This window comes from Hibiscus syriacus, unplaced genomic scaffold (assembly GCF_006381635.1).
Source record: "Hibiscus syriacus cultivar Baekdansim isolate YM2019G1 unplaced genomic scaffold, ASM638163v2 tig00110987_pilon, whole genome shotgun sequence".
Classification (NCBI taxonomy): Eukaryota; Viridiplantae; Streptophyta; class Magnoliopsida; order Malvales; family Malvaceae; genus Hibiscus; species Hibiscus syriacus.
The window spans coordinates 1,191,920-1,202,589 of NW_024062941.1; the positions used below are offsets into that span (position 1 = coordinate 1,191,920).

Sequence of the window (10,670 nt, forward strand, 5' to 3'; positions counted from 1 at the left end):
TATGAATGTGAGTTTATATTTTATTTTAAATTAAAGAGTTTCACCTTGTTAATATGAATAAAAGTTAAAATTTTCTTTATTTGTTATGAATCAATGTCTTGAAAAGTCAATGTGACACCTTGGATTCGTATATGGGTCGGGTATGGGTTAGGGGTGTTACAATCCCATTTAGTGGCACGAATTAAATCAAATTCATTTTAGAATTCGAGGATTGGGAAAAAGATCATGTTTTTTTTAATTAAATTCATCGAGAAAAGACTGTTAGATCGAATCTAAGATCTCGTCTCGAGTTGTTTAAATAATTGAGCATCCTTATTCTCATTAAATATTGGTAAAATAAATAATTAATTATACTTGTTTGATATATGTTTTTAATTTGCTTTATTTTTGCATGTCTTTTCCAATGGGTTTTCAAAATAATAACACTCGAATCGATATAGAGAATAGTAATATCTTTTCATTTCAGTTGGAGTAATAAATGATTGCTTTAAGACATGAAAGGTCATTTATTCTAGAATGGAAATAATTCGATATTATCGTTTTCACTCGAATCGATATTGAATTTTAAGACAAAATAGTAATATCTCTTCATTTCAATTGGAGTAATAAATGATTGTTTTAAGGCATAAAATGTCATTTATTCTCGATTGGAAATAATTAGATATTATTATTATTTTCTCTATTAAAATTATTTTGGGTGTTGTTATTTTGAATTAATAATGAACTCTATAATGTAATTTTATTATTTCTTTATTTCGATTGGAATAAGACTCGAATTCTTTAAGGTATGAGAGATCGATTCTTCTCGATAGAAATAATTAAAATATTATCATGTTTCGTCCAAAAATTCAAAGAGTATTACTTGTTGGGGATCTTAATTTAAATTAGACTCGAACTTGTAAATTTCATTGCAAAGACAACTAATTAATTGCCTAGGTACCGATTTAGGGCGTTGTAGTGGTGCTAATCTTTCCCAACACATAACCGGCTCCTGAACTCGAATTTTGGTAACGCATACCGCAAATTTGTTGTTTTAGTTAAAGCGAATGTTTTTAAAATGAGAAATATTTTTTGGGTGCCCAATCACACCCTAATCAAATATTAATGGTGACTCCTCGAACCACATTTTATCGTTAGTAGATTATCAAAAAAAATCGAAACGAGACCCCCATTTTTCCCTTTTCGAAAAATCGTTTCGATAGACACACAATTAACGCTCCAAAATAGTTGATTTTTTAACCTAAAATGAAACGTTGATTGCTAAAATAAGAGACAAAGTGATTATTCTATCAAATGTTAGGGGCCAAAATGTTCCCAAAAAATATAATAGGAGGCAAAATGATCATTTTGATAAACGTTGGGGGCTAATTTTGATATTATGCCAAATATAAATACGTATAAATTCTAGAATCTTTCTACGTTAATTACTTTAACATTTCTGAAATGAAAGAATATGTTATTATTCAATGTTTAATGTTCTCTTCGAAATATATAAATATAGCTTTTATTGATATGCGGTTTTTATATGTGTTTATTTTTTAAAAAATAATGAGATAATATTGTTTCATTCACTTGTATTATTCTCTATTATAGTACATTATTAACACATAAATTATACTCTATTCTAGAGTGATTACGAGGTAATATTTTATTCATTCATAATATTTCTTAATCATTGATAATGTATATACACTCTGCAGACATGGCTGCTCAAACCCATAATCTTTAGAGATAACAACATCCCATTTAACGACTGATGTCATTTGATGGGTTCATGTGCTATATAAATATAAACATAAATACTCATATTTTTTAAGCTAAGGGTCCAGGCTAGGGGTGCTTATCGAGCGAGTTGATCGCGAATTGGGTAGTGTTCAACTCGTGTTAGTTAAAAAAATTTGTTGCTCGATTCGACTCATTGCTCGTTAAGCTCATTAAAATTTTTCTTGACTTGTGCTCGTTAAAAATACTTGTTGCTCGACTTATTGTTCGTTAAGCTTATTGCTCGTTAAGCTCATCGAAATTTTTTACCTTACTTTCTTAGCTATAGGTAAAATCGACTAATACTATATAGAGCTTAATATAAATATAAATTAATAAATTTAACCAAAAAAATATCAAAAGATTGTATGAAGTAATTTCATAGTCTAAACTCCAAAAAAACAATCTAAAATTGCATTAAAGTATTAAATAGGGTTTAATTTTTAAGTGTAGTAAAATATTAATTAATAATTTAATATTTTTTATTGTTTAGTAGAAAATTAATAGATTAGTAATTTATCAACTTTTTTGTTATCTATTGGTAAATTAGTATTATTTTTTTTTTGCATGAAAAGATTTTTTAAAGATGCCTGCTAAAATTTATATAAAAAAAATTAATGAACTGCTCGTGAACTTATCAAGTCGAGTTAGACTTTGCTCGACTCAACTAGTTAAGGTATCAAGTCAAACTCGAATTAACCTAAATTAAACTTTTACTAAATTTTGATCGAATTGTGTTCGAACTGCTTATGAGCTGCTCAACTCATTAAGCCACCCTAATCCAGGTTGTTACCATGACAAGAATTGATCTAATTTTCTAAGTAATAATAAGCAACTGGATTCCACTCATATAGATAGTGATCGTTGTTTATACAAATTTATTTACCAAAATGAAATTCTCTCTTAAAGTGAAGTATCCATCACATTCTAACATAAAATATATAGATTTATATTTGAGCCATTGCTATTCTATAAATGCATAAATTATATTTTACCACTTAATTAAAAATAAAAGAAATAGATATATACTTTTAAAATATTTTAATAAAACAATATCGTCTGATTTACTAATAATATTTTTTTGTTGTCCATCCGGTTTTCAAGGTTTCGTCTTGACTAATCTAGACCGACCTCAGTTTTACACCCAACTTTGGTGGGTAAGTCTCCCATAGAGATTTTTTTGCATACACAAAAACTCGAACTCGAAACTTACTTAAGCGATATCAAGCTGTTTATATTAATAGTATTATATATTATTAGTGCACTAAATATTTTATTAGTAAATGATTATAATGGACCGTCTCTAATGTAGATGAACTTATTCTGCACAAACTTGTAGGTTAAAAAGAAAAGAGATACAAACTAATTGGGTCCATAAAAGTTTTTGGGTATATTTCAATTTGGTATTGTGCGGAGATCAATTGGGACTTTTTCTTAGAGTATTTAGAGAGAGGATTTTTTGGTATAATCTCTATAATTAATTGTTAGGAATATAATTAAAAACAAAAGGTTAAATAAAGAATGCTTTGCTATATTTATAACCTAGTGCTAGGATTATGCCTAACTGAATAAAATAAGATAGAATTAGGCCATTTACATTGATTTTGAGAATAAGGTACTAAAGCCATTCGGAATGTAGGATCAATACCTAATTCATTTATATATATTTGTTGATAAGAATAAATGGGTTACGTCGGTTATAGATGAATCATCTCTTTTAATTTGGACAGAGAATCACAGTCAGTGATTAGTAAAACGAGAAAGATTATTCCCTTATTTGGATCTTCTGTTTCCACAGAAAGGTTTTATAATTACTTTTAATGTCAGTGTCAGATGTAAGACTATGATGGCTATTTGTAGACTCACAATATAAATGAACTTAATTGATGCAGTCAACTGTCAATCGATTTTAGCTTTGATATATCATGTGGAACTCGTCAGAACTCATCAAATAATCATATCTTCTTGAGAGATGCTAGATTTCGAAGATCCTATTTCTAAAGGTATTCTTCCAAGGCCTCAACTGCAGGATTATTCTCAGAAGATCTTGATAAACGAAAATGGTAAAACAATATTTTTGAAAGAATGAAGTTATAAAAATAATGTAGACATCGATTTTTGTCTGAGTCTTTAAAAAATCAATGGGGTTGATTCAAGTGATAAACAACTTGTTATCGCTTAAGCGGGTCTCAAATTCAATGTCTTATGAATACAAAAAAATCCCCGCATGAAGACTCACCCATCAAAACTAGGTCCGCGACGTGAGTCGGTTCAGATTAGTCAGTACGAAATCCTAAAACCGAGAGGGCAACCAATTGTTTTTGGTCATATCAAGTATAAAGATAAAATTAAGGTTGGTTTTATTACTTTTTTGCAGTCCAATTATCACTAATTACCATTATTTACTAATTACCATTATAAAAAAAATTAGACATGTCTAATAAAATGTCCAATTATCACTTCTATTTCAGTACAATATATTTCATAATTTATTGGACACGAGTGAATTAAATGCATCATCTATTAATAATTAACAAAAGAAATTGATTTGTAAAGTTACATTGTAAGCAAACCATTCCATGAAATGACAATCAAATAAAAAGAATTCACAAAAATGACAACCTACATTAACATGCATGCATATGAAGCAATATAGTGTTCCTTTTGCATCTTTTAAGCATGGAATATTCTGAATATATATTACGTTTGTGTCAAATATATGAACCAGAGCATGAACATGTCGAATAGAATCGGTAATAGCGGACAAGGCACAAATACATGAACATGTCAAAGTTATACCAACACACACTTATAAGACACTTTTAACAAGATTATGATATGAAAAAGTACATGAACGCAATACGAATGCACGAATTCCCAAGTCTACTATCAAAGAGGTCCATTGGAACACTGCTAAGCATTTGACATTTGAGTATAGGGGTAGATGAACCCAGAAAACCTAATCTTAACAAGATCATGTTAAATAATGCTAGTATATAAGGCACCTTAACAAGATTATTATACGAAAAAGTACATGAACACAATACAAATGCACGAATTCCCAAGTCTACTATCAAAGAGATCCATTGGAACACTGCTAAGCGTTTGACATTTGATATATGAGTAGATGAACCCCGAAAACCTAATCTTAACAAGATCATGTTAAATAATGCTAGTATATAAGACACCTTTAACAAGATTATGATACGAAAAAGTCCATGAACACAATACGAATGCATGAATTCTTGAGTCTACTATCAAAGAGGTCCATTGGAACACTGTTAAGCATTTGACATTTGTGTACAGGGATAGATGAACCCAGAAAACCTAATCTTAATAAGATCATGTTAAATAATGCTAGTATATAAGATCATGCAGAATGACAAAGCATGCAATACAAACAAAAAACTCCATAACAGTTTCATCTGAAATTATACTAACATGGATCTTGCCTATGGTTGTATTCATATGGACTAAATTGAAAAGCATAAATCAAAACATCGTCTTCTGATGCCAAAGCCAAAACACAGAAAATTCGACCTGCACGTCAAAAGATTCATACAAAAACTCAGAATAACTCGGATTAATTTATTCCCACAATCAAAGTTTCCAATCTTGACTAATGGTTTTCATATGTTTGAAGCAAGAAGAAAACTATACTACCATTAAGCTGAAACTTAAACAAAGTTATGAAAATCCCTAGTCAAATCTTTCATAATTTCACAGAAGATAATATTGGACATGACATGAATATAGGACCATGACAAAATATATATTGAAACACCTCAAACATTATTATAATACGAGAAAATCCACAAACAAAACAAGAAAACACAAATTGCTCAATCTATCATCGAAGAAATCTATCAGCAACCAATCCATTGGAAAACTGCTACACATATTGGACTATAGGGATAAATGAACCAAAGAAATGTAATCTTAACAAGATCTTATTAAAGCATGCAAAACAAACCAAAACTCCAGAAATACTTCATCTGAAACTACATTAACAGGAATCCAGCATATGGTTGTAGATATAATTATATCACTGAAGATTTATATAGACAATTGAAAAACAAAAATCAAAACATAGTCTTGTATGAGACTACTAATGACATCGAAGGATTCAAACTGGAACTCAAGATAGCTTTGAAAAATGTATTCCCATGGTATTTATATGTTTCAGGCAAGAAGAAAATCATCATACCAAGCAGAATGTTAAATAATGTTGTCAAAATCGAAATTCGAATCTTTCATATTTTCACCTAAGATAAATCAACAGACAAATTGCAATGACAATGAATAAAAAACTTTCATTTCTATCACTCATAAATTTAGACTAATACAAAAGCTTATGCCAAATTAATGGTAACAAAAGAAGCAGAAAATACTTATAATAAGAAAACCCAGAGTACAGGTTGAACCAAGCTCCCCAAAGTTATGGTAAAATCCAACCTCAAAACCAAAAACGATAAGTAGCAGATAGAAATACCCAATTCACTCTTCAATTAGCTGCTCACTTTGATTCTCCGTCCTCAAATACTCCCCAATATCAGCCTGGTGAAGCACAACAATGGCATTAGGATCCAATTTCCTACAATCTTGAGTACTCTTAGCAGCAATCCCAAACCCCAAAGACAAATCCGACATGGAAAAAACAACGACCCCATCACCAGGCGCAATGTTCTCCGTTATCCTCCCTAACCCACCTTTCAAAAACATGATTCGCGTAAAGAAACGACATCTCCGAGGTGGGTTTTAGCCAAACTTTGTGCTTCGCGTTCGCAGCCAACAGGTTCAAACATTCGACGGTCAAATGGAAGTTGTCTCCGTGGGTGAACCTGCCTATACAGGTTCCTGTGGATGCCAGCTTGGGTCTGGCGACGTTGGTGGCTCACTTCACCAGCGAGTTGCTGACGTAGTAGACTTTGTTCTTGTGGAGTCGGAAGCAGTAGCGGCCGGGGTCTTTGTCGGGGCCCTCGTGAGATGGGTTTTCGACTATGTTCTTCAAGTTGTTACCGGTGAATTTGAACAGTTTTTCCAACACCACGATGGTTTCTTTCTCGTCTAAGGGTCTCATCTTGTTGTCTTTGAGATTTGTGTGAGGTTTTGGTGTAGGATTTTGTATTTGTTCACTAGGGTTTTAGAGTACTGAATTTGTGTGTTTCGGCTATTATAGTCTCGTGTACGCGCCTAACAGGCCTAATGGGCGAACAACGGACCCAATACAACAGTAGAGATGGACACTAGATCCAAACTCCACTAGTTTTAATGGATTTCAACATAATTCGATTTTATTGGATTGGATTTTTTAAAAAAAAAAAATAAGTTTATGTCTGGTCATGTCAAATTTTTAGGGATTATGTTTGGGTCTGATTGAGAATTGCCCATCCAGCTAATTTTTTTTTGGTTGAGTTCGAGTTTAGGGTAAAAATATCTGACACAAACTCAATCCGACCCGAACATAACCCCTCTATAAATGTTACTATATATATTTAGGGATAATAACATAAATAACCCTCTATATATTATTTTCCAATTAAATCTCTATTTTTTTATTAAATAAAAGTAGTATTTTTTTATAAATATATTATTTCAGGTTGGTTCAATTTGGCTTCGAATTTTATCTCAAAAAAGTGGGTCAGTTTCGGGTTGAGTGAAGGTACATATTTTTCAGATCAGACTCGGATCGAGTTGAGGATGTATAATTTTTGGATCAAGTAAGATTGACCGAAAATACGACCCAACCCGACCATCTCAATCCCTAGTTTTATCCATGTTCGGCAGCAAAACCAAAATTCAAACCTTTTCTGATTAGTACTTGTATTATGTATAAATTATAAATTTACTCCTTATACTTCAATTCGATCATTTATAGTTATGTATTTTTCATATTTTGAAATTTCAATTATGCTTTAAACAATAGTTATTGAATCTGTTAAATTAAATTTGTTATTAGTCCCTATTGTACATTAGTTGTAAATTTAGTTCACATTCTTCAATTTGATAATTTTAAGTTATATGATTTAGTTATTGTCTCTATGTTAATTGAATCATGATTGAAATTAAATTTTAAATGAGAAATATAAAAATTAAAATTTACTATATTAATTATAATATTTTGGCATAATAAACATTTTTAAAAATATTTTTAAATTTAATAAAATACCTAAAAAATAATTTAAAGTGAAAAAAACTTTAAAAGTTTATTTTAAAATATTTTATACATAACCGAAAATTTTCAAAATCTTATATGATCGTTTTCACACCGAAAAATAAGTTTTCCAGGTTTTAGGATAAAAAAGATTGATTCCTTCTCACGATTGACCGATCCCTTGAATGACAATCATATTTTTAAAGAAAAAAAAAGATTGATATCTTTCATAAAAATATTATCTTTCGAGTTATAAATGCTTCATTTCTTTGTATGTAACGACTCTTTTGCATCCCCAAGAACACTTAACCGTCAATAACCAAATATAAGATATAAAAATAAGCTCAAAGTTAACAACTATGAAAAACAATCTTAAGAAGATAACAAACGTAAAAAATGAATTCTTCATACTTAATTATCATGTTTTTGTTGTAAGAATACTGGTGATCATTGTTAAAATTGCTCAAATGTTTATTTGAATGAGAGTTTATTTTTACAAACATTTAATTATTGCAAGGATTATTTTCAATTTGTTTATGTAATTACCATTTTTCAACCCATTATTATTATTATTATTACAAACCCAAAATACCCAACACCCAAAACCAGACCTAATTACAGGCCCAAACCAGGGCTCAAAACCAAAACCCTAGCCTAATCTAACCCTAACCCTAAAAAAGGGTATTTTCATCTGTCATCGTCGCTGTAAAAAATAAGCGACAGTCGTCTATCGAACTTACCCCATGTTCAGTCGCGTTGTTGATCGTCAGAGTCATCAAGCCAAGTCGGATCAGATCTCAACAAAATCTAAGGCATTTAATGCCTTAATAACCGAGCAAGGCAACCATGCTTCCCTGCCACTCATACCCATCATCAACAACTATCACAATAGATGTCAGGAGTAAGTAGAATTAAATTTACTTTTTTTACTGGAAAAAAGGTTTTGTAATCTTGGGTATAAAACACAAAGTCAGTTTGTAAAAAAGGGGATTCCCTTTTGATTTCTTCAAAGCAATTCAAGCAAAAAAAAAATTAAGGTAAATTTTTTTCTTTTTTCAGTTTCGAATACAAAAGCATATACATATTTACGAGAAAAAAAAGCAAAAGAAGATTAGAGATCTACTAGTTACCTAAGAGGGGAGTCTAACCGGGGTCAGTTTGTGTTCATAGTGGCCAGAGGTAGGGAAGCCAAAGCGTTTAGAGGGTCTTTTGGAGTGTTTAAGCATGTTGTTTGGTGATTTTAACCCCAGATCGAGGCTTAGGAGTGTAGATCGGAGTGAAAATGGTAATTTTGGGTTGGTTTAGAAGCTCCAGCCATTGTGTGTAGTGGCCAGAACTGCAACGAGAAGGCCGGCAAGGGGTCGGCTGAGAGAGAGATGGGAGAGTTGAGAGAGTTTAGGAATTTTTTTAGGCTTTGGCTTAAAATTTAAAAAAAGGAAAAACAAATATGTGTTTTATAGAGAAAGTTCGGGGTAAAATCGGGTTTAAATCCCTCTAAGTTAGTTGTGGGTTTGCATTTTCGTCACCTGCGAGGACCAACTATGTTATTTATCTTTTTTCATGTATGTTATATATTATTGATATATTTTCTGTTTAGTCCCCCATAGTTTAGCGTGTTTTTCCCTTTGGTCACATATGAGGACCAAATATGTTATTTACCCATTTTTTATGTATGATATGTAATTATTGGTATATTTGCTTTTTAGTCCTCCTAATTTAAGCGTGTTTTTGCATACTGGTCACTTGTAGTGATTATTTAATTTTATTTTAACTTTGTTGGATTGATTTTGTAATTTTCGAATTGTATTTAATAGTGAATTTTAGGCTTGTAAAAAACAATTAATTACTATTTAGTCCCTACAATTTCAGCATTTTTTTATATCTTGGTCACTATCCTTTTTTATTTTGTTTTGATTTAATACTCAAATTTTAATTTATTTTAATTCAATCATTTTATTATATGTTTAATTTATTTTTAATACATATAATTTAATAAAAATGTGATATAGTCCTTTATATTATAATTTGTTAGATCTTAATTAAAATTCATGTTTTTTTTGCGTTTAATTTATTTATTGTTTGTTTGACATTTTAAAATACATGGTTACTTTATATTTATGTTTATTTGATTTAGTTGGCCTTTTAGAGTTTGTCCATGAATGAGGATCTTTAAACTTAAAATTTGATTGAGTAATTAGGGTTTCACCTTAATTATAATTAAGGAGCAATTCGATTAGAGTTTTCGCATAAAATGACCGATTACTCGAGTATATTGTTCAAATTTCTAAATAATTAAATATTGACTAATTTTTAAAACTTATTTAGTTCAACCCCTTTATTTTAATAGTCAATTAGTACTACTATTAGAACCTTGATTTATTGACTAATCCTCAAACTTTAAGTATTATAGACTTAGATCCTTAAACTTTAGACTTTTACATTTAGATTTCCTAATTGTAGTTCTCTTATATTTTTAGTCCTTAATTAGAATTTTAAACTAATAAAATTAAATTGGTTAAATAAGAGCCCCACTTTTAGTTAGATTACAATCTAGTCCTTTTAATTTATGGAGTAATCTGAGTTGGCCCTCGCTTAAATGCTCAGGGGACCATATCGATTGTTCGAATTAATAACTGGTTAAAATCAAGTAGGATTAATATTAGAGCCTACAATTCTTAGGTTTATGCCTTTAGTTAATTTAATTTTCATAATTTGACACTTTAAGTTAGAGAAAGCATTAATCTACCTTTAGTTT

At 30.2% G+C, this 10,670-nt stretch overlaps 1 pseudogene; it reads right to left on the reverse strand.

Annotated features, from left to right (window-relative positions):
* Positions 1–6,063: 6,063 nt before the first annotated feature.
* Positions 6,064–6,902, reverse strand: LOC120148813 (annotated as a pseudogene).
* Positions 6,903–10,670: the final 3,768 nt, after the last annotated feature.